Source organism: Bos indicus x Bos taurus, chromosome 10, assembly GCF_003369695.1.
Source record: "Bos indicus x Bos taurus breed Angus x Brahman F1 hybrid chromosome 10, Bos_hybrid_MaternalHap_v2.0, whole genome shotgun sequence".
Taxonomy (NCBI): domain Eukaryota; kingdom Metazoa; phylum Chordata; class Mammalia; order Artiodactyla; family Bovidae; genus Bos; species Bos indicus x Bos taurus.
In genome coordinates this window covers 75,169,869-75,195,116 of record NC_040085.1, presented here as the reverse complement: position 1 = coordinate 75,195,116, position 25,248 = coordinate 75,169,869, and the positions used below count along the sequence as shown (strand labels likewise).

Sequence of the window (25,248 nt, the reverse complement as noted above, 5' to 3'; positions counted from 1 at the left end):
CACAGCCCTTCTAAAGAGAGGTACTGCAGACAGCAATATGAACTGCCTTAGTCTAAAGGAAAAGCAGCTATGAGGGTCTTCAATGAGCATGACCAAGGGGCTCACGAAGAGAGCTAGCCACTGGGTCTTCACTCACCACCCCTCAATGGTTGGGACTGTAGAGTCCTCTGTCCCCAGCTTTTACCCAGACTCCAACTTGGGCCAACAGGGATGGTTCATGGAGAGGTCTAGGGATGGAGTCTGCTAGTGACCCAAAAGGGTACACAAAACCACGTGTGTGTAAATGTGTAAAAAGAGTTATGTAGCTAAGAATGGTAGAGTCAGAATGCCAGAATTCAAATCTCTTTCCTCTATTATGACTTGTGGCCAATTTACTTTCTGAGGCTCAGTTTTCTCATCTGTAAAATGGAGAGAGTAACCATACAATCATCTTCATAGGGCTGATGTAAGGATTCAGTTCAGTTCAGTCCCTCAGTAGTGTCTGACTCTTTGCGACCCCATGAACCTCAGCACACCAGGCTTCCCTGTCCATCACCAACTCCCGGAGTCCACCCAAACCCATGTGCATTGAGTTGGTGATGCCATCCAACCATCTCATCCTCTGTCATTCCCTTCTCCTGCCCTCAATCTTTCCCAGCATCAGGGTCTTTTCAAATGAGTCAGCTCTTCACATCAGGTAGCCAAAGTAACGGAGTTTCAGCTTCAACATCAGTCCTACCAATGAACACCTTAGGATCAGACAAAGTGCTCAAAACAGTGCCTGGCACTTTGCAAGTCCTCAGTAAACAATGGCACCTGTTGCTATCATAATTATGAATAAGATCTGAGCATCAGAGGAGACCTTAGAGGTCATCAGGCTTCATCTCCTCTTCTGAAAGAAGTCAAAACTAAGGTTCAGAGAGTTAAAAGGTTATGCCCAGGCCGCCAGCCAGTTAGCAATGGATCCCTGGTGCTGCCACTGTACATGCAGCCACAGCGGGTAACCTGGGCAGGCACTCACCACCCCGCAAGGGAAGAACAAGTGGATCATGGAGAAGGACACCTGCTATTGCCACATGACAGCACGTGCAGAAGCACTTCTGCAGAGAATGGACGAGGCCAGATCAGGGTGGTGCTCACTGTTCCGTGCATGAGTGGAGGCAATCAGGAAAGACTACCCAGAAGAGGCGATGCTAGACAGACTACTAAACGAAGTGTCCAGTGGAGAAGGAACACATTAACTACAAGTGGCTGGGAGCAATGGAACCCTACACTCCCAGGAGACGCTAGAGGCAGGTGCTAGGCTAAATTTAAAATCGATCCTGAAGACCAGGACTTCCCTGGTGGTCCAGTGGCTATGACTCTGTGCTCCCATGCAGGGGCCTGGATCCATCCCTCGTCAGGGAACTAGATCCCACACGCCACAACTAAGACCTGGTGCAGTCAAATAAATAAAAATAAATTAAAAAATAAAAACTTTATCACTGAAGACCATGTGGAGCTTCCAAGGATTATACACAGGGAAGTTCTACCACCAAATTCTTTCAGGAAGATCACTGTGGCACAGATTTTAGAGGACTGGTTACCAAGTGGGAGGGTAACTTGGTATGAGGGAGGGTTACCAAGTGGTAAAGAATCCTACATTTAGCATTTTATAATTAATGTAGGGGATTCCCCATTGGCTCCGTGGGAAAAAATCTGTCTGCCAAGAGGGAGACCTGGGTTCAATCCCTGGGCTGAGAAGATCCCCTAGAGGAGAAAATGGCAATCCACTTCAGGACTCTTGCCTAGAAAATCCCATGGACGGAGGAGCCTGATGGGCTACAGTCCATAGGGTCACAAAAGAGTTGGACACGACTTAGCAACTAAACAACAATTAAAGTAGAGCTCTCTGGAGAACCATGTGACAATATCTAGCCCCCAAATGCACATATTCTCTGACTTATCCATTCTACTCCTATAATCTGTCCTCAGAAACCACTTGTGTGCAATGATACATATGCAGGATATTCAATGCATTATTTATACTGGCACAAGACTGAAGGGGACTAGTTAAATAAGTTACATAACAGAATACACGCAGTGGTTTAAAAAGAACTGGGCAGTTCAGTCTGTACTAATATGGAATGACTTCCAAAGTTAGTACGTGAAGAAAACCATGTGCATGTGTGCATGTGTTTTTAAGATATACACACGTGTGCACGCACACACACACACACACACACACACACACACACACACTCTTGTATGCACTGAAAGTCTCTCTCTGGAACTGATGCACAAGAAACTGGCAGCTACCAAGTGCTGTCAGGGAAGGGATCTAGGGATAACAGGGCAGAAGGCTCACTGTTCACTGAACGTATTCCCTTTTCATCGCCTTGAGTGTTGTACCTTGTGTATTACCTAATCAAATAGATAAAATACAAAATAAAATTAATGCAGCAAGGCCTTCCCATAGGCCACCCACCTCCTTTCTCAACAAATGAATGGACACGCCAGTAAATCTGATTTTCCCTGCCAGGAATACAGTGGGTTGCAGGGCTCAGCACAAGGGTCATCTCCTGGGGGAGTTCTTTTCTGACATGTCACACCCACCTCCAGTAGAAATAACCCTCTTCTTACTCCCCAAGTGCCCTGAGCACCCTACTCTGACGTTACCTCTATCAGGTGATTACATCTGTTTATCTGTCTTACTTCACCAGGCTCAAAGTTTCTGAAGGCAGGGACCGTGAATTACTCAACATGGAATTTTCAAAAGCCGTCACAGGGCCTGGCACCAGACAGGCAGGCAGCAAATGTCTGCTGAACTCATGAATACTATGGGGAGAAGCGAGTATGGAACTGGGGAAAAGATGCATACATATAAGCTCATGTTTTGTTTTGAAGAAACAGGTGGTTCCTCCCTTACTGTTAAGCAGCTACCTGGGGCAAGGGACTAATTCCACCATGAGTCAAAGACCTGATCAAGTGCAGAACAAATGGGGTGATGGAAATTAGGGCTCTGCAGAGAGAAAAGATGAACAGAGGAAGAGTCAAGGAACGTTCACACGCAAGGCTGAGCCAAGGGTAGTGCTTTAGAAATAACTTGGAGAAAAGTGAGTCCCCACGGTCCCAGAGTATCCCAAAATGGGAAAACTCAGCTATTATAGAGAAAGGGTCACGCTACACCTAATCATTTTAAGAAAGGATCTGCTTTGAATGCAGAATTTAAAAAAACTGTCCTTGAATTGTGGCTTTAGACCAAGTAAAAAGAAAAACACTGAAAAGAAATTAAGATTGAGTATTCATTACTATGCCTAGAAAAAACCTATAGGTGAAAACTTGGGGGAAAAAAAAAGCATTCATTTCACTTCAGTATTTTTTTGGGGGGGAGGGGGATGTTTTAGTGACTACTTCTCCTGATTAAAAAATTATGATTTAGAGAAAGAAAGTAGAATGGTGGTTGTCATGGTCTGGGGGGAGGAAGGAATTGAGAGTTACTATTTAAGGTTTTGTCAGATGAAGAGAATTATGGAGACAGACAGTGGTGATGACTGTTTGACATTATGAATGTACTTAATACCACTCTTCAAAATGGTTTAGACAGTAAATTTTATTTTATGTGTGTTTTACCAGAGTAAAAAAAGAAAAAAAAAACTGGGAAAAATTATGATTAAGAGGAACTGGGAACTAATCATGCTTACTTCCAAAGCCTGCGCTCACACCCATCCTTACAAGGCATGTAGCATCTAAACCAGACGTGAGGAGAGAGGAAAGGATCTGGAGGACCAACTGCCACCAACCAGCCTGCTAGTCAGGAACGCTCTCTGGCTTCTGTTTTCACACCTAGAAACGGCTCTAAAGCCTCTCTCAGCCACAGAATCCTCCAGAGCGCATCCATGCTTCTCTTTGTACAACTCACTGATTCCTCCAACAGCCAGCGTTCCCTTCCAAAACATGAGGTGAGGAAGAGTCATGGAAAAACCTACATTCACCCTTTTGATTCTCCTTCTTGGGATTCTTGCTGCCACCTCAACAGCCTGTGGTAAAAGGAGACCACCATGATCTGGACTGCCATCGGGCCCCTCCCACCTCTGTGAACCCAAATGTCAAAAGCTTCAGTGACTGTGCCCTGCTGAATGTGATGGTCATAAACATTCGTTTCCTGTCCAGAGCCAAGAGGAAAGACACTGCCTTCACCTCTGCTTCCTTATCTGTAAAATGGAAGCTGTGAAAACCAAGCTTGAGTTATCTCACTGCTGCTGCTGCTAAGTCGCTTCAGTCGTGTCCGACTCTGTGCGACCCCAGAGACGGCAGCCCACCAGGCTCCCCCGTCCCTGGGATTCTCCAGGCAAGAACACTGGAGTGGGTTGCCATTTCCTTCTCCAATGCATGAAAGTGAAAAGTGAAAGTGAAGTCACTCAGTCGTGTCCGACTCTTCACGACCCCATGGACTGCAGCCTACCAGGCTCCTCCATCCGTGGGATTTTCCAGGCAAGAGTACTGGAGTGGGGTGCCACTGCCTTCTCCGGGGTTATCTCACTAGGTTCTAGTTAAGGCTCAAAAGAGACAAAATGAAAGGGACTGCTTGCTCTGTGAACTGGTAAGACTCAGACCTTCTATTCAGTCTCAGCCTCTAAGCCAAGACAGCAGAAGGTGACCTGAGAAAACTGCTCTTAAGAACGATGACAATAAGCATGGCACGCCTCCGGGGCTGAGGACAGCCTGTAACACGAGCTCCGAGTTCACACAGTTTGCTTACTTGTTGTTGCCATAGATGCTTCCAGATGAACCAAAGAGCCTGCTAAGATTAAAGGTATCCTAAGAGTCGCTCACAGCCTAGACAGGCAGCAGCAGGGGTCAGGGGGAACCCTGGAACAGCCGGGGCACCCAGGACCCAGCCCCTTGTAGCCCCTGTGCCTGGGGCCCATTCTTGCACGCACTGCTCCATTCTCCCTGCTCCTCAGGTCGAGGATGTCACAGTCCTGCTGCAGGCGCGGTCAGGTCACACTCTACTGAGCCCTCCTCTGTGGAGGCTAAGGGTTCTGACTCAGCCCTGCCAGCCTCCCAGAGGCTACCTGAGTTTCTCTACGGCTCAGACTCAGTTTACATGAGTCACTCAGGACAGATTATTTCCTAAGTCACGGCCATCTCTCCCTTAGTTATAAGAGGTAAGTGAATAGGTAAGACCAACAGAAATCCTTTCCTTGCTTCAGGCTAGTCTGGAAAGGGGATGGTGGTGATGGAGAATCTAGAGTAAGTTTGTTCCTTTGATTAACCATCTTCACCAACCCCCATACTACCATGTGATGGGGGGAAGACAACAGTTCATGAAGTCAGAACAGAATTTAACCCTTGCATTTCAGATTGTACGGAAAATAAGTGTTAGCTCTGTGGAGTTCAGAGCTCCTCAAAGGTTGTGATAAGAGCAGGGAACGTGCCGTGGGGCCCTCCTTGCTTCTCCCTTTCTCCCAGTGGTGCCTCCCAGCTTCACTCTCATTCATCCTGATTCCGCTGGGCCAAAGCAGAAAAAGATACCTAAATGCCTCCCACTCCTCCCCCATAAAATGTCAAAATTGTATTACTTTTAGATGTCTTCAGTTCACTTTTTTCCTCCCTGGGGATAAATGGCTCCTTCCAATTTTGCTAACCTCTGTATCTTCCCCTTTCTTTTATGCCACCAACAGCTGAGTACTTCAATAGGCACGAAGTTGTCTTTTGAACTCTGAGATCCTTGAGAGTCATAATGTTACTTTATCCATTTCCTTTTCATCTCCAGTCCCAAAGCCAAAAGGACACAAATATCAGAGGTCTTGTTAAAATTTACCTCTTATAAATCACAAAAATAATCCTCAGGTTTTCTCAGAAAAACTTCCTGGTGCTTCCCTGGTGGCTCAGATGGTAGAGTCCACCTGCAATGCAGGAGACCCAGGTTAGATTTCTGGGTCGGAAAGATCCCCTGGTGGAGGGCGTGGCAACCCACTCCAGTATTCTTGCCTGGAGGATTCCATGGACAGAGGAGCCTGGCGGGCTTCAGTCCATGGGGTCGCAAAGAGTCAGACACAACTGAGTAACTCACACTTTCACTTTCTCAGGAACCACTGAAGCCAGGGTAAGGCAGGTACTGGAGGCTTTTCTGAATTGCTCTGATATCCCTGTATTCTTATCTTTCTTCCCAAAATTGCTCACTACAGCCTCTTGCTGTTTTGTTCTCCCTACCCTGTTCCTCAGGCTTCAGACAGCAGAAACACCAGCAGATACATGGCACCTTCCCTATAATCATCTCTAATGACTCTTTTCTAGAAGCCAGCAGGATGACTGCAGCATGGACCTGCAGGCAGGAGACAGCCCTCATGTCCCAGCACCACCACCCAGCAGTGGCTGGGCCTCAGATGAGTCGTTCATTCTTCCTGGCACTCAGGGCCTGCATGATCCCCCAATGTCCTTTCAGTTTTAAGCGCTCTGGAATGTCTTCTAGGGAAAAGGAGGGGCCTCAAAGTATTTCCTCTGAAACAGAAGTCAACAAAAGTTTTGAGTAGAAGGAAGAAATGTGAAATCCTTCCTCTTTATTCCCCAGAGCAGACATAGCCTAGCATCTACCTCCCTCTGCACTGCAACAAACTCAGGAGATGCCGCTTTTCCATTTAGAGCTTAATCAATCCATCACCACATCTGCATAGGCCATTCATACCCAGTGTTCCTAAAGCCCTTTCCAAAAATAACAAACAACTAACAACAACAACAACAAAAAACCCAGCCTCCACACACCCAAAGGCAAGGATCACCACAGAGCTGTAAGGGCCCAGAGAGAAACAGAAAAACACAAGAGAGGATGGAAAAGAACAAAGACAGACAGACTCAGGACAGGAAAAAGGAGAGAACAGGCAGAGCGCCTCGGCTCAGGCCATACATTTCCAACCCTGAAGGCAGGAAAGTATCTCTTCTCTGGACTGATGGCCTGAACCAAGACAAATACTTTGCCTCCCGATGCCTCTGTTTCTTCATCAGTAAAACGGAAACAGTTTCATGTTCGTCTCACTCAGAGAGGATGGATCCGTGGAAAGATTCCTGCAGACTGGGCAAGAACCTCTGGTCTGCATGGATGTTGCTAGTTAGGTAGTCCAGGGCAAGTTATTTTCAGTTCCCATCTACAAAATGGGTAAATAATACCCACCTCATTGGGCTGTTGGGAGGTAGAAACAGGATCAACGTGAAGGATCAGAACAGCGTCTGGAATACTGGGCCCTCAAATTAGCGCTGCTGGAGGCCCCTTCCTGCTCTAACAGGCTGTGACTGAGCCCACATGAAACTCCCAAAGGGCACTGTTGTCCTGAGACAAGGCTCAAAACACAGTTAGTTTAGAAGAAAGAAGAGCCACGAGTTTAAACAAGTAAACCTCCAGAGGTCTCTCCCATGAAGTTCTAAAAATATATATTTTTAAGGAACTGAACATGCCTCTCTCCAAATTATATAACCTTGTACGTGAGCATCCTGAAGTGCTATGTGTCTAAAGGGACCAAGGAGGTTTCCCTAAATATGTCCCACAGTGTAAACATGCTGTAGGACAGGATAAGGGCAGAGTTTACATGACTGAGATGCACACACACATACTCTCCCTCTCATTACCTCATTACATAGGTGCCACTGTGCCATTATTTTACAGATAAATGCAATCAAAGGGGCCTAGAAGTCTTTCCTCCTCCTGCTTTCATACTGCAGAGGGCTCCCTGCTCTTTTTTCCCAGCACAAGGTCAAGCTTATTCGCATCTCCTCTGGGAAAACTCATCAACTGAGCCCACAGCATGGGACAGCTCTTCTGAACCCCCAGCAACACTGCATGAAGACTGGGAGAACGAATCATAACCTTCCCTGTGGACCACTCACAGTCACTTAACTGTTGTATACTACATTTACTGCAGGTGGTAAATTCCTGCAGAGCCCACCAACTGCCTCTTTCTGTGCCCCAGAGTGTTCAACATTTATTTGTTCACAGAAGGGGAAAATAAAGATAAACCCCAAACCCCATAATGTGTGTAGGAAATACAAGATGGCAAAGTAGCAGCAGATATAAAACAGGAAGAGAGGATAGATAAATCCTGGAAGTTTTGCCAGGCAGGAAAACAGATGCTTGACAGACATGGCTGTCATTGGTTCCTGGACCCAAAGACACGTCTACGTGTCATCACAGCCCTCTGCTTGGTCTCCATCAGAGCTGAGCAGAGCAGGTTTCAATACTAACTTGGCAAATAAAGGCTGGGAAGCTGATTTGCTAAATCTGATTTCTCAGGGCTCTGTGTTTGCAGTAACTATACTGCAATTCAGCAAATATTTACTGGCTGTCTTCGGTGCAAGGCCTGGGTGGTCACAGAGATGACGTGGGGCATAGTTCTTACTCTCAAGGAATTCACAATCTCCATGACAGGAATTATGTGTTTATCCATATAGCACTGTGAAACTGTTACTAGGGTTGTTTTTTTTTTTTTTTTTAAGTGCCATGAGGACACAGAGGCCATAAGAACAAAGGATTCTGGTTGGGAGTAGGGGGAGGTGAAAGAGGAAGCTTTGAGCTGGACCTTGACTATCATGAACAGATTTAGTGAGCTCTCTGGCCCGTTCTGCATCCACAGGTCTAATTATAAAGAAAGAAAAAGAAACGGAAGAACAATTCACCGAAAGGATGGCAGAGGGAGAGAGGAAAAATAAACAGTGATAATTCTTTCTGCCAAGAGTTGCTGACTGCTGCTGTCTGGCAACAGGAAATAAACATATCTATATATTTTCACTGAAGGGGATGTTTAGGTGCTAGATTTTGGTCTTCTAAATACATACTCATGGCTGTGCAGGAAAACACCTCCTCCAGGTCAAAAACAGCAAACCCAAGAGAACTGGCTGAAGCAGTGGTGTTTACTTTTTACCATCACCGTGGATCACTTTCCAAAGGCTCTCACGTGGGAGGGTATAAACAGGTCTGTGTCACTTCCTGGTTCTCAGGCCTTCTGCTACATTCCCAGTCAGTCTGGGAATGCTGCCTATTTAAAAATAAACTGTAAAAACTCACCCAAAACCCCCAACTCCAAACCACTCTTTACTTTGCTTCATTTGATTTCACTGGAATTAAAAGGGGTTCAGCAAGCAATGAGACTAAAATGACCACAGAGAATGGATTCTCAGGTGAAAATGAAAATACAGGTTTACTGAGTTCAAGGTCAGGAGATTTAGATTCTACTCATGTTCTGCCTCTAACTGGAAAACCTGACCTTGAAAAAGCATGATGTTTCACCTCTCTGTACAATAGCCGCTTCAGCATTAACCCCAAGAGAGTTATCCAATCTTTCTGGACCTCCATTATCCTTATCTATAAACTAGCACTAACAATAGCTACCTTGTAGGCATCATATCATGTAATACATGTTATCATATGGCATGAGTATGGTGTAAGTATATCATATGGGGTAAGTATCACATGGGAATTACATGTAAAGCACTTAGCACATTGCCTGTATTCAGTAAGTCGTCAAAAATAGGTGTTCTAGTTTTCACCATCTATTATTGTCATCATAATCTGAAAATGTAAAAGGCTGAGCTAGATGGATCACTACCTGAAGAGCTTCTCTGGCTCCAAAATCCTCTGGTTCTTTAAGTCACCTTCTCCTTTTTTTCTTTTCTTTTTTTGATGTGGGCCATTTTTAAAGTCTTCACTGAATTTGTTACAGTATTGCTTCTGCTTTATGTTTTGATCTTTGGGCCTCAAGGCACGTGGGATCCTAGCTCCCCGACCAGGGCCAGGGATTGAACCCACACCCCCTGCACTGGAAGGCACAGTCTTAACCGCTGGACCGCCAGATAAGTCCCTTCTTTTTTTTTCTTTTCAGGCAGTTAGATGGAAAGGAAGGGAGATCAACTTGGAGAAGCATGACAGTTACCAATATATCCTCAATGTTTATATTCGATACACTACAACACAATTAAGGAAATTCATCAATGAGCTGAAAGAGGCATGCTCCGCTCCCTGGGGAAGAGCCTTGGCTGTGACTCACACTGAAGCCACAGCATGGGTACACCTGCTGCCTCTACGGCCTTGTTCGTGAAGCACAACACCCTCCAGGGCCAGCACAGTGCAACTTCATCCACCTCATCTCTACCTGTTGTGCAGCTCCTCGTCCTAAAAGTGAGCACGTGGCCAATCAACACACTTCTAGTAATGACTAATCCCCCCTGCAAAGCAGTCCTGTTTTAAACAAAAAAGTGCCTTCTCCTTAATATAATTTGAATGTGGTCAAAAATTTAACGCCCTTCCCCAAAAGTTAAGAGTGTAATCAGAGTATAGTAACAAGATCGAAGTGCTAGACTGAAATTAAATTCAGATGAAATTAATAGGCATTTTCTTGTATTCGCTCAGCATTCATAACATGCTAAAGACTATACAGGATGCCAGAAACTAATAGGATGCGACGAGTGAGAACCACAAAGGATGACACCGAGGTTTCTGGCCCGTGACTGGGTGAATGGTAGAAGCTACCACAAGAGGAAAGAACATATGTGGACAAGCAGGTGCTGGTGAAGCATGTGATGAATGAATGTAGCGCAGGTTATGTTTGGAAGGACTGAACTACAGGTACTTGGAGAATATCCAAGTGGAAAGGTCTAGCAGGCAAATTAGAAACGAGTATGAAACTCCGCAAAGTGCTCCAAACTCAGGATACAGCCCTGGAGTGATCGGCCTGAAAGTGATTGGCTGAAAGCATGCAAAAGAGATGAGAGCTCATCCTGGTGAGAGAGCTGAGTGAGAAGAGAGTCAAGACAGGATCCTCGGGGAAACACTAACTTTCTAAAGCAGAATGTGAAGGAAAGAGAGATCATTAAAGACCCTCCCAAAAGTACAAGGAAACCAGGAGCCTATGCATCAGAGCTGTCACAGGAGGGACACAGTGATTCAAGGAGAATGTGAGGGTGAGTGGCAGACGCAACAAAGGTCCCATAAATGAAGCCTAAAAGACATCCATCCATTGGATCTGATCACGAAGTTATCACTAGTGACCTCCTCAAAAGCAGATTTATTACAGTCATGAGGGAAGATCATGAATTCAAAGTGAGAAAGCACAGACAATAAGGGCAAAACTACTGGGGGAAGGATGGTGGAACTGGAAAAGAAGGAAGAAGAAAGATGGGATGATGGCTAGAAAGAATTTGTGTACTACAAATTCTGAGAGTTGTACCTTCTCAGTTAACCTAAGGTTTTCAGTTAAAGCTTCTGGAACTGCAGCTCTGAGACACTCCCCCCACCCCTACCCAAGCAAGACACTGTCTTCTAGTCCAAATGTTCTTCATCTTGTGTTAAGTTCCAAGAAGCCTCCTAATTTATAAGCAAACCATGACTCTTCCCGTCCTCCTCACATATTACCCAAACTTCCTGTAAGTTGTCAAGGTTGGACTGTGAGGCCCCAAGCAAGAAGGAGAAGCAGGAACTTGCCTACTGTTCCTTCCCCTTTGATTAGTCCCACGCCCAAGCACCACCTCTGCACTGACATGACCCTCTCACGGTACAGAGCCATCCACCAAGGCCTGCATGCTCTAGGTCTAGCTCCAACCATACCTCTGGTTCTCTCAATACGGAGTTCAAAGTCAGGACCTGAGAAGAAAGGATCTGATTAATGCACAAGAAGGAATATTCCCTTAAATCTCTAAATACAGACTCAAAACTTATTTCAAATTAGTCAAAATTCAGGCAGAGGTATCAAATGAAGAATCTCATAAAGTCCATGTATCATCTAAGATTATGTTAAGAGGGACTGTAATAAAACTCAGCAGATGAGAAAGAAGCATCGTAATTTGATGAGAGAATCTGATAGCTCCCCCAATTTTAACACATATCTTACTAACTTCATTCAACACATATAAAGAGCACCTACTTATATTGGATTCCACAAAAGGTATAAAAGTGGGGGAAAGCTCATACCTTTAAAGAGTTTACAGTCTACAGGGGAGGTAAGACACATACATAAGTAACTACGATGAGGTAAAATGTGAAAACCCAAGAGAGATATATAGTCAAAGTGCCAAAGAGAAAACAGGGAAGTAAGGTGGAGCCAGCAGAAGGAAATGAAACAGTCAATTAAAGAATTAATCACAACATGGATTTTAAAGTCATAGGGAGTTCAATCCTGATTCTGCCTCTTGTTTTTCAGAGGTACCTAGGTGCCCTGCGTTACCTCCTGTGAGTCATATACGAAGTTGGGGTAGCAATACCTAGTTCACAGAATTGTGACGAGTCCGTGATTCACGCATTTCTGGAGTTTAATACAATATCGGGCCCAGAGTGAGACGTGAGATGCTGGCAGGGCCACCGCACACAGGAATTTAGAGCTCCTGCGTCTGCACAGAGCTGTCTGGACCCTCACTCATGGACAGACAGCTGAGCATCCGCTATTTGCTCATCAACTGTGCCTATTAGTTCAATCAGTCACCCAGGTTGAATGGCACTATGGTCAGGAGGCATAGGAACGAGGCTCAGAGCATATATATGCGTATGTTCACGTCAGGATAAACCTGGAAGTACACACTCAGTGTTCAGCTTGGAAGCATGGCATCACAATACAGGTGAAGTTTCAGATTATACACCACATACTGCATGACACTACAGCATGCTGTTCCTTTGGACACTGTAGCTGTTCAGTAAATGTTTGGTGCAGTGACATGACCTGAACCTGGTTGAATTCCCAATGAAATCTGTCTCACTGGATTAATTTTTCAACAAGTGAACACAGGAGGCAAAAGACACCTAAAAATTAGCCTGAGGGACACAGAAGTCATAATGGAATAACAGAGACTAGATTTACGTTTTCCTTAAACAACTAGAAAGTCAGATATAATATATTAAATAATGGTTTTCAGACATTTAAAAATAGGTAGCACAGGGCAGTGATCCTTGAAAAAAGGGAAAGAAATGCAGAGTCCTGCTGGTGCCCCAGCAGGGCTAACCTGCTAACTAACCCCCTAAAGGCATCTTCAGACCAGAGAGTAGGCAAATAAAAACCTGAGAGTTCAATGATTTCACTTCGTTAGAGAGACAGCTGGGAACTGGGGGATGTCAAGGAGGCTAGAACGTGCAGGGCAAAGTAACTGAGAGGAGGGAGCTCCAAGGGAAAAAACTAACAATCTGCCGAGGCTGAGTGTTGATCTGTGCACGTGTTAGAGGAGACTAGCAAGGCTAAGGAAAGAACCAAAGGAGAGAACTAACCCCCGGCGCTCACACGGAGCCAGAAGTTTACGCGTTCCCATGGGCCAAAGTGGAAACAAAAAACCTCCTGGTTCACAGGGCACCGGAAGGGATCTTCACAAGTGTTGGCCTCAGTAGTGGGACCATCCTAGCCCTCAACTAAAGGCTGTCTGCAAAAAAGAAAAAGGACAAAAATAAATAAATAAATAAAGGCTGAGAACCAAGCCTTGAAAGGATCAAACCAATTCTAAGTAGTAACTGAATTGCTTCTGAGAACAAAGCCAAAAAGTTTTTAAAGGAATACAGAAAGTTTCAGCACCTAACAACATACAACTCACTATGTCTAGTTTCAAATCAAAACTGAGCAGACATGCAAAGAGGCAGAAAATTATGACCATGACCTATGGTCACAGGAGGAGAATAAACAAACAGAAACAGACCTAGAAATGACACAGATGAACACAGAGGATGTTCAAATCTCTGTTACAAATATACTCTGTGTGCTCAAGAGAAAAGAGGAAGGGACGGGCATGAGACCACAAAGACTCAAACGTTTAAACTTCTAGAGGGAAAAATACGAATACCTGAAAAGAAAAATATACAGAATGGGATTAACAGATTAGACACTGCAGAAGAAAAAATTCAATGAACTTGAAAACACAGCAATAGAAACTATCCGAAGAGATATACACAGAACATAAGTCAGAAGTATGACTGTATCAAGCAGCCTAACACATGCATAATTGAGGCATGGGAAGCGCACATAGGTACACACAAAAAAAATTTTTTGATGTAAACTATAAACTCACAGATTCAAGAAACTCATCAAACCACAAGAAGTACTTCAACAAGAAAACACAGCATGGCACACTGTAATCAAAATGATGAAAATGATCATTAAAGAGAAAATATTAAAAGCAGCCATGAGGAGGTAGGAGGAGAGACAATGCACCCAGAGAAACAAAGAATCACAGCAAGTCTCCTGTTATAAACAATGCAACCCAGGAGGCAACAGAGCATCATGTTCAAAGTATTGGGGAAAAAATCAATTTGACACTCATTTCCTAAGGAAAAGCTGACAGGAACTATGAGTTCCCATCACTAAGTTTTTGTGTTCTGCAGTAATATTTTTCAGGGAGGCCTGTGCTGAGCACAAGACGTAAACTCAGTGGTCTTACAAACATCTGCAAGTACTTGTTGTTGTTTAGCCCCTACGTCATGGCCAACTTTTTGTGACCCTCATGGATTGTAGCCCACCAGGCTCCTCCGTCCATGGGATTTCCCAGACAGAATATTGGAATGGATGGCCATTTCCTTCTCCAAGGGATCTTTCTGACCCAGGGATCGAACAAGCACCTCCAACATTGGCAGGCAGATTCTTTTAACACTGAGCTACCAGGGAAGCTCTTTGGAAGTATAGTATTCTATGAGGAGTAAAAAGGGGTAAAGACCCTTTCTTACTTTCGTAGAGACACGTTTTATACTCTTGTACTCAGAACATTACAAACTGAAGCTTATTTATACAGTCATATTCCTTAAAATACTGGAAAAGAGATAAGAAAGGTCTATTAGAGGATCCATGCCTTAGCTGAAGAAAATCAAGGAAGAAAGAAAAAGTAAACCCCATCATGGAAAGAGTCAGCTTCACCAGCATTAGTCCTGAAGAGGCCTCCCTCCCTCAAGTGTACACATCTACTGGTTAATGTGTCTGATGGACCTTTACAGATTCAGATAAAATATTTTTTCAGAATGAAAGAAATATTCCTTAAGAAGAGGTAAAAGTAACTCAAGAAATGACATAGAGTTACTCAATTCTTAGCTATGCAACCCAGTCCAGGGTAACATAATCTTCTTCTCATTAAGGACCCTGGGCAGGCACCCCATTCTTCAGAGTCCAGCCTGGGGTTCTACCCTGGAGGGACCATTAAAATGGCAATTTATCTGTTTTCAACATTGGCTGGTCTGGTCTCTCCAGTAAACTGTAGTTAATAAACTATAAGGTCCCGGGAAGGCTGGAGCTCTATCTGTTTTTTTGTGCTTTCTTTGTAAACTCTGAGACCATGACTCTCTCAAAAAACCCTAGTACAGGTGCCCAAGAGGGACTCTCCTCCCCAAAATAACTTACTGCCTGAACAAGTGGTTTTCAGTGGGGGCAATTTTACATGCCACTCCAGTCCCAAGGTTTCTAGCAACATTTGGAGGACTTTTTGACGGTCTTAACCTGGGGGATGCTATTGGCATCCAAGTGGCAGAGGTCCAGGGTGCCAGCAAACATTCCATGATGCACAAGACAGCCCCCCAGAACAAAGAATTTGGCCCCAAATGTCAAAAAGGCTGCAGCTGAGAACCCTGGCCTGAGTGGGACCAGCACGGTGCTGAGCAGGTATCAGCAGTTGTGCTTGTAAATTCCCTGCCGCCGCTGGCAAGTCTCTTCCTATCACCTGTCTCCAGGCAACGCTTTGATCCTGCTGGTGTCCCTAACTCAGGCTTACATCCCTCAGAGAGAAGAATTTACTAAGAGTTTAGATGTCTGGGTTTTCACCCCATCTCGGCCACTAGCTGTTGATTCTGGCTGTTACATACCACAAAATTTTTCTGGGCCCATTTCCTCCTCTCTAAAACAGAAGGCTTGGAAAAGATGACTGAGGAGTTCTTCCAGCTCTAAAATTCTATTTGAAATGCTATCTGTCCTTATCATGAGCCAAAGAGAAAGGATCCAGCTTAGTATGCACATCCACCCCTGAAGGACAGAGGTTCTGCTATTGTAGAGACAGAATCTAGCCAAGGGGGAGCGCCGGAGAAGCCAGGAGCTCAGGTACAAGCGATCCAGAAAAGGCTCTGCAAACACTTGCTTAAAGCCCAGCCCAGGCTCTCAGATTTAAAATACATAAGAAAGTCTCCCTTCTGCCTTTTCAGGTCAATCTTATTCATCAGTGTTAAGAGGAGGAGGGGGAGGCTCGGGCCACTGAAGAGCAGCCCTGGAATCACTTGGGAGCTTAACAGAGACACTGAGTCTCAGGGTCTGCTCCTAAGTCACTTCAGTCGTGTCCTGACTCTGTGTGACTCCACAGATGGCAGCCCACCAGGCTCCTCTGTCCCTGGGATTCTCCAGGCAAGAATATTGGAGTGGGCTGCCACTTCTTTCTCCCTCATCCCTGATCTACAGAATGAAAATCTGCATTTTAATAAGATTCCTCCAGTTTGAGAAGTTAGAAAAGTTTGAGAAGCCCTGGTTTAGGATATACTGCCCTTTTATTCCCTGCTCTGTCATCTCCTCACTTGTAAAGATGACTTTCAAGACTGTCCACATTCCGTCCTAACTCCACCTCCTTGCACAGCTTGTGCACATGTACACACACACACATACACACCAGTTCAGAACTTCCAAACCCAGAGTCACCGACAGTCAGGAGGACAACTTCCTTTCTCTTTGCCTCTTGCCTACATCCACTGTTGCTGCTAAATCGAGTCAGTGAGACCCCATAGACGGCTGGCAACCAGGCTCCCCAGTCCCTGGGATTCTCCAGGCAAGAACACTGGAGTGGGTTGCCATTTCCTTCTCCAATGCATGAAAGTGAAAAGTGAAAGTCAAGTCACTCAGTCGTGCCTACATCCACACAAGGCCAGAAAGAAACAAGACTTGAAGCACAGGCTAAATCAGAGCTTTTCTGAGCTACTGATTCAGCCCACCCCTGCCGTTCAAAGACTCCTCAGGAGGTGGGATGGAGAACCCAAAGGTACAAACTCTGATGGGAAGAGACTCGTCATTTGCATCTGAACAGAGACCGACCAGAGTCCAAAGTTTCATTGTTTTCCTGCCGCCGCTGCTGCCTTACTTACAGAAAGATTCTTGGGGCACAGGCTAAAGGGCACAGCACACACACAGAGTAAACAAAAACACAGCAAGGGTTCTCCTGGGGATGGGGGCAGCTGGAACAAAGCAAGACCACGGTGAAGGGTAGCCTAACAGAGCGCTGGAACACAGGACAGAATGCGGGGAGAAGGGGTAGACTCTGCTGAGCGGCTAGTGCGGGAGAGGAGATTAGGTTGGGGCTCAGCCCCCACCCCACCCGCGGGCCTAAGCAGCAGATGGCTCAGCCCCAGGCAGCTGGCAGAGACAGCCAACTGCACGTGCCTGCCCGCCCCTCCCCAGGGCAGGAAACGAAAGGAGCAGGGCCCAAGCCAAGCATCACCTCCAAAGACCACCCTGGGGGTGGGATGGCAAAGACACCCAATGCTCTGCCACCAAGAGATGAACCTGGAAAACATCTCTAGTATCATCCAAGGTTCTTCTGCACCCACCTTTGCTGCCTCTGGTCATCTTTTATTAGGAGCAGACTCATGGGGTCTGTCTTGGGATCCTAACACATTACAGCCTAAAGTTCAACCTATCCATGTTAAGAGAGGGAAACTGAGGCCTAGAGGGGGACTACAGCTTGCCCCGGGAACACAGGGCTTGTTAGTGGCTGAACCAAAACTCAGCTCTCCCAACTCTTCACTCAGCAAGGTTTCCCAAATACCTCCCACCGAGCCCCCCAGACTGAGTGCCAGCCCCAGCACTGTTCCCAGTGCTCTGTCCACTGAGCCCTCCAGGAATGGCTCCTGGCCAGGCTTCTGCCAGATGAGAATGTCCGGTAGCGCTGAGTCTCCAGGAACTCCAATGCAGCCAGAGCAGCTCAGGGGAAAAAATTCACGAGTAGCTACCTGCCTCTTCCAGAAAGGAAGCAGAAGGTACACACAGTTAACACTCAAGGAAGGCTGTAGTTTTGGGGGCGTGGGGGGCGGTGTGTGTTTGGAAACGAAAAAGGCTTGTTCTGAGAGCTGAAGGGAATTATCAGCCAACACAGACTTGGAGGCAAGTCGGAGCTAACTGCCAAACTAGACTGGCTTAATTAAGACTCTCCCACCCTCTTCCCCAGGAAACCCACCCCCTCCTCTGGCTGGTCACACTAGCCATAAGAAGCAGTCATTTCAGGGAAGCTGAAGCCCTCTCTGGCGACCTGGCCCTGGGGGATGGGCTGTCAGCCAGGGGGCCAGGCCGCTGGAGCTTCAGGGCCCAGCTGCCCTTACTGTCAGCTCAACATCTGCCTTCAACAGCACCTGCGCTGCAGCCCACTCTGGATCACTGTGTGTGCAGAGTGGAAAAAAACACTCATTAGCTTTTCAAATATAACCCTCTACAGAACCTAAATAGAAGGCACAGTTACTCAACTGCAAAGCAGAAATCCTCTTCTCCTCATCAAACAAAGGTGCACGTCCACAACCAGCTATGTGGTTAAAACTGGGCAAAAAGAGGCTAAGGAGTACTGGGGTGAAGTTCGTTGACTAACTGCACCCAGAGACCTGGCAAACCCCAGCTCCAAGGCCTTGAAGCATCAGTATAATGAAAGCATCCTAAGGATGAGAGGTCTTTCCTAAACGCTTGTGGCTTTGCTGCTGCCTCCACACTCCAGGGCAATCACCATAGGCTCCTCCTGCCCTTCAGGCCCAACATCAGTCCAGGACCCTGGACACGGATATGCGGGGCCAGACAGTGGCCTGCCAGAAAAACTGCCTTACTCAGGGGCTGAAAAGCAATGTTTGATCTAGTACAACCAAGGGGTCATAATGGGCCCTGTGCTCAAACCCCTTCACATCTGTCACAAGCACGCTGCGGGTAGAGGGGCGCGGGGGTGCAGTGAGGGCAGGGAATCAGGACACTACAGCCGGACTTCCTTGTCTTCCACCCCAACAACAGCCCCTCAAGAACTTGCCCTCCTGAAGGGCAAACACGGTTTTGATTTCCAAACCTCACTGTTAGAGAGAACTTCTTGTTTTCTCTCTCTGTTTTTTAAAACAGATGAATGCTCCCCTAGGGAAAAAGCAGCTGTAAATACAGTAGAGGGCAGAAAGAGAACACTGCTAGGAGTTCCAGAGGAACCATTATACTATTGTAAAAAGGCTTCTCAAAAGAATGAACACACCCCATTCCAAACAGAAAACACACAATTTCCTGTAAAGGACTTGTGTGAAGGGTAACCTTTGGGCAGATGGTTTCTCTAGGCTGCTCCCTGCTCTACTCAACACTAAGACCTTGACAAGAAAAGTGAGTTAGTAATTTTCTTCCTGGGAACCTTAAAAGAACTAATTCACAACTCAGTCAGCCTGCTTGTCTACTACTATCATCACTATCATCATCATTATCATTAAAGGGCTAAACTTCATCACCAAACTGCTATAGACATTTAAACAAATTTAAGCCGTTACATTTTTAGGCAGACTGATGCCACAGTATTTACTAGTTGAGATAAGAATGGGAAGAGGGTATAAATCTGAGACGGGCAGCCTGGTTTCTGCACTTCCAAAAGGAACTGCAATGTTCAAAGGCTCAGGATTCTGGGAAATCACCCACTGGCTTATTTTACCTCTCCATCACAAGTAATGAGGCTGCCACCCCAAAACCCATTTGCCAAAAATAAAAGATCTAAAGAAATGTTTCAGAGAAAGTTTGTGAGAAGAAAACTCAAGCTGGTTTTATTTTCAAACAAGCTGCAATTAAATGGTTTTGCCTCCTTAACCACACTTCCTACCTAGAACTCCAGTAAGTTAGATGTGCCTCTCAGATGCAGACTGGATTACAGGGAATTCAGCTGGCTGAAACTGGTCTCAGCCCACAGATGTACCAACCTGTCTGCACAGTCCTGGTTGAATGTAAGAAATAAAAGCAGGGTAGGAAATCAGCAATACACTTATAATTCTGTCTGAGTCAGAAGAGGAAGATACTGCTTTTAATTTCACGTAAGATTCTATTATTAGAAGGAAACATGTAACGTAAGCCATAAACCTCATCAGTGACAAAGCAAAGAAAAACATGTATTTATAGAATATTATTTAAATCCCTAAACTTCCCAGAGGAATCAATTTGCCTCTAATACAAACAAATCGAACTGCATCTGCTCACCACTGCCCCAGATGGTCTGTTCCCTTAAGCTACGAGCTTCCCTATGGCCAGGCACCTTTCATATCCTCCTTTAGAGAGGATTCATCACACATGCACCTCCCCACAATTTCCAAGAACACTGGCCAACTTCTAGAATGAACACAGTTCCACGTGAACTGGGGTTTCAAGAAAATCTCTGAGTGGGACAAACTCTTGGGGGACAAGCTGGACCCTCTCTGATCTTTCCATCTTCTCTCAGGTCTTGGTTTCCAGAGCCCTAAAAAAAGTCCTTGATGGTCTTCCAGCCTCAGGCCACCCAAAATCCTGCCAGGAACCACACTCTCAAGCACATCACATTAGCTTCCACCTCTGTCTGCTCTGTGCAGCACCATGTCCTACGTGAAGCCTGCAAAAGGCACAGAAACCACAAGCCCCAGTCCGCTTTCAGTGGAGATGGAGAAGCTGCCTACCTGACAGCAAACAATCAAGGCACCCAGTAAGGCAAGAGTGTCTATTTCAGTAGTCTATGTGGGTGCAATAAAACACTAAATCGTGAGGTATGCATTTCAGAAAATAAGGAAGAATAAGCAGCAACTACTTGTGAGTTATGGACAGAATAATGAAAAAAAAAAAGGGAGAGAGACAGAAATGGACCTGAACCAAGACAATTAAAGAGGGCCCTAGGGACTTTCCTGGGAATCCAGTGGCTAAGACTCTGAGCTCCCAATGCAAAGGGTCCAGATTCAATCCCTGGTCAAGGAACTAGATCCCACATGCATGCATGCTCAGTCGCTCAGTTGTGTAAGACTGTTTGCAACCCCATGGACTGCAGCCAATCAGGCTCTTCTGTCCATGGGATTTTCCTAGCAAGAATACTGGAGTGGGTTGCCATATTCTCCTGAAGAAGATCTTCCTGACCCAGGGACAGAACCTGCATCTCCTACATTGCAAGTGGATTCTTTACCATGGAGTTACCTCGAAGCCCAGATCCCACACCCCCAACTAAAAAGATTCTGCATGCTGACACTAAAGATCCTGTATGCCACAACAAAGACCAAGCACAGCCAAATAAATATTTAAAAACAGAGAGAGAGGACCTTAAAAAGGAAGGAAGGAAGATTTGACCTGAAAGCCTTGAGAGCTGAATTAGTATGTAGACAACAAGAAGGAATTTCTGGGGCTGAAAGGCATAAATAAGCATGATAAATTGGGAAGGCAGGGGTGGGGAAAGAAGCCAAGAATCAGGGAAGAACAGAAAAAAAAATCCATTTGAGATCCTTCAGGGCAAGGCACAATTCTTACGGTTTCCCTGGTATCTATTACTTACCAGACTCTGGTTATTCCACAAAGTAAATTAAGTATTCCACTGAATACTTACAATAAGGCCAGACTGTACATCTATGAAAAACGGGCAGAGAGATTCAGCTTTGGATCCATAGGTAGTAGGGAACCAATGAATGTTCTTGAGCAGGAAACATGACTTCATCCACCTCAACAAGTATTTACTAAAGGCCTACTATGTAAGAGGCACCAGATTACTCAGTCTTTGTCCTCAAGGAGCATGGGGGAAGGGACGGTAATATGACCTCCCGCACACATAGGGCTGCATTCTCTTACCTAGTTTTACTTGAGATAAGAAAAATGTTCAGGGGACATGAACCTGGCAAGGGAGACTAAAGCAGCCTGGGAGGCCAGACAGGATGTTAAGGTCTGGGCCAGGGTAGTGGTGACAGAAACCTCCAGCAGAAAGAACTGGCAGGAGCTCGTTATTGATCAGACAGGAGGGGCTCAGAAGAGGGGAGTCTTGATGACACAAAGTCAGAAAGCAGCAAGATTCAGTGTCAATTCCCAGATGGTGAGAGCTTCAGGCCATGCTTTGGCCCACTGATCGCCTAAGGCTAAGGTCAGTCAGCTCCGACATTCTGCCCATTTTTGGGAATAAGGGTTACACATTGCATCCTTCCCACTCGCCCAGTTTTTTATGCTAGTTGTGATTCCCTGTAATTCCCACTTGCAAGGGAGTGAAGGAGATGAATGAGTTGACAATTCCTTTGTCCATCACACAGTAATAAAAACATCTCAATGGTCCAGCACTAAACTTCTACTGGCAGCTCTTATTCGGGAAGAGAACAGGGGGAGGAGGCATTACATTTTAAAAGCTGTGAGGCAGTGTTCTCCTTACCCAGTGAGTTCTCCTCCTGGGCAGAGCCTTCCCAGAGACATTTAGCAAGGCAGAGGCAAGAGATGGAGCACCACCAACCCTAAGAGCCAGCATCAGTTCCTACAGAGAAAAGAGGCCCAAGACCCCACCCCACCTGGCTATGTGAAAACTGAACGCACAATCAGGAGGGCAGAATCAACATGAACAAGGCCCAGAACGCTTGGGTACACGGCATCAATGGAAACTAGCAGCTGGCCTCCCACAGTAACTGCTCTCAAGGCGGGAGGACACCTGAGGACTTGCCAAGTGCTTGTCCCAAAGCAGAGCTGCCCAGTGTAAGGCTCTGAGCCACAGGAGGGCCAGCCCGGCTCTCAGAAAGGCAGTCCCTCCTCTGAACCCCGACACGCTGCCGGCCACTGCTGTCCCCGGCCATCCTAGACACAAGTAGCACAGTTAACAGGTGAACAGTGGTGACTTCTGGAAGGGAAATCACAGGTGATTTTCTTCTTCCATGAATCAAGTAACCTGTATTTCCTAATCTTTCTTCAAGAAATAAGTAGAGGGAATTTCCTGGTGGTCCAGTGGCTAAGAGTGCAAGCTCCCAGTGCAGGGGGCCTGGGTTTAATCCCTGGTCTGGGAACTAGATCCCACTTGCTCCACGTGTCACAACAAAGATCAAAGATTTTGTGTGCTACAACTAAGACCCAGCACAGCCAAATAAATAAATAAAAATATTTTTTTAAAAAAACTAATAAGTCCATTTAAAAAAAGAAGGAAGTAGAACTTGTGATTTCTTAAATTTTTTTTAAAACAAGTAAGTTGGTGGGAGAAATGAATTTGACATGTGTACCATTAAAGCATAGTCCATAGGTCACAGAGAGTCAGACACGACTGAGCGACTAACACACACACACAAATACACACACATCATTAAAGTGAAAGTGCAGCTTAGCCCTCTTTCCTAACCATTAAACAAGAATAAGAGGAAAAAGAGCGTGTAGACTGAATGAAGAACAAACAGCTGCGGGTTAAAACAACTCGGTGGATCCCGACATTTTCCAAACAAGTGCATCCCTCCCACCTGTGACAGATCCTGACTGCCTGAGAACAGCCACCCATACCCTCCACACAGGGGCTCGGAGAACTAAAACTGGGGTGCTGAGGATATGTTAGCACAAAACATTTTCCCAATAATTGGTTTAGGCTTCCTATGGACGGCAAAAGGCCTTTTAGAAGTCCGTGACTTGGCTGTACCAATGGAAGAGGGATGTTTTGTTATCCTGCAGGACTCGACTCTGTAACTGGGGTGGTCATACTCCCAGTGACATGGAACCTCAGGATAAGAAAAATAACACATCATTATTACTACCTGGAATCTAACTGCCTAATCACTGCACATGACTCTAAGCATTTTCCATCTAATATCTGATTTAATCCTCATAAGAACCTTAAAAGGTACTACTCCTATCTCCAGGCTTCCCTAATGACTCAGATGATAAAGAATCTGCCTGCAACATAGGAGACACGGCTTTAATCCCTGGGTCAGGAAGATCCGATCCCCTGGAGAAGGGAATGGCAGCCCACTCCAGTATTCTCACCTAGAGAATTCCATGGAGAAGCCTGGTAGGCTACAGTCCATGGGATTGCAGAGTCGACCAAGCGACTCTTTCTTTGGAGAGCAACTCTCTATCTGGACAAGGTATAGAGAAGTTAAATAATTTCCCCAAGGCCACAGAGATAGCAATTCACGACAGCAAGATTACAAATGAATCAATATGACACCAAAGCATATAATCTTGGTAGAGGTTCAAATCAATTGCTAGATTATGTAATTCATTTCAAATATTAAAATTATCCTAGATGTATTATAGAATAAAAGGAAAAATTCCCATTCACTCTGGGAAGAAAAAAAAAACAGGAAGTTCTGAAGACTGTTCACAGGGCGGCTTGCGGCTCTAGCCCTTCTTGAGTGGACTTGGACTTGGATTCCCAGCTCTACTTCAGAACCTCAGCAGAGCAAAGTGTTTTAACTTGCAGACTGATTCTAGGTAAGAATTCCTCAGTTAGAGGTGGATCAGGTGACTTAGCACACTTTGAGAAATACTGCTTTGGGGGTATTCTAGGAAACTTTCTGAAGCCACTGAAGAAATTGAGAACTAGGTCATTAGATGTTGACGGCTAATTCCCCCGAACTGCGAATGAGACACATCACCTCAGTCACAGGCGCTGCATGTGAAGAATGCTGTTGGCAGAATGGAGTGAAGGGAAGCAGGAATTCAGAGACTTTAATTCCCAAAGCTCTCTTTTCTTTACAGACCTGCATCTGAGGAGCCATCTGCCCCACACCTTCCACAACTGAAATAACCTGGCTAGAAGCTGCCCCATAAAATGAGCCTGATTCCTCTGAAAAGTAACTGCCAAAGATGGATACACTGCATATTAATGACCAAATTCAGATATCCTTTATAGAAACCAACACAAAAAGGCTGACAGGAGAAAAAAAATTTTTTTTAATGTCTGTTTTTTTTAAAGTCCCAACACAGGGCATGTTGCCTGGGTCTTGGCACTCATTTGTAAACTGAAGACAGAGGCACTTGCTGTGAGGTTTTGCCTCTCAGTGTTTTAGTTAATAGGTATCCATCCACATATTCGAGCTCACCAAGTTTGCCCTTCCTCTTTGGCTTAAATTATCTATGTCAATTGCATTACTATCCAAGAAAGATGGCTCCAAGTTCAGGACTGCTTTCGGTAATGTGATTAGGTTGTACAGAAATGCTAATGCTTTTCTGGGCCCCAGGCTGACCTTTCCCTGATCCTTTCTGGTCTCTGAGGTAAGTCCTGGCTGCCGCCTCCCTTTGAGGAGGGACACCCACCCCCATTATGATTCCTTGGGGTTTTCAGAAAGGTCACACAGTGCAGCCAAGACTTCAGAGTGTCTGCTTCTGCTGCTACTTACCAGTTGTTCATCCTAGAAAGGTGTTTTTTATCCTCTTT

At 45.5% G+C, this 25,248-nt stretch overlaps 1 protein-coding gene across 3 annotated transcripts in view; it reads right to left on the bottom strand.

Moving 5' to 3' along the window:
- SUSD6 (sushi domain containing 6) overlaps nt 1-25,248 on the bottom strand; it is a 95,081-nt gene that overhangs the window by 53,107 nt on the left and 16,726 nt on the right. The gene's annotated exons all lie outside the window — the stretch shown is intronic.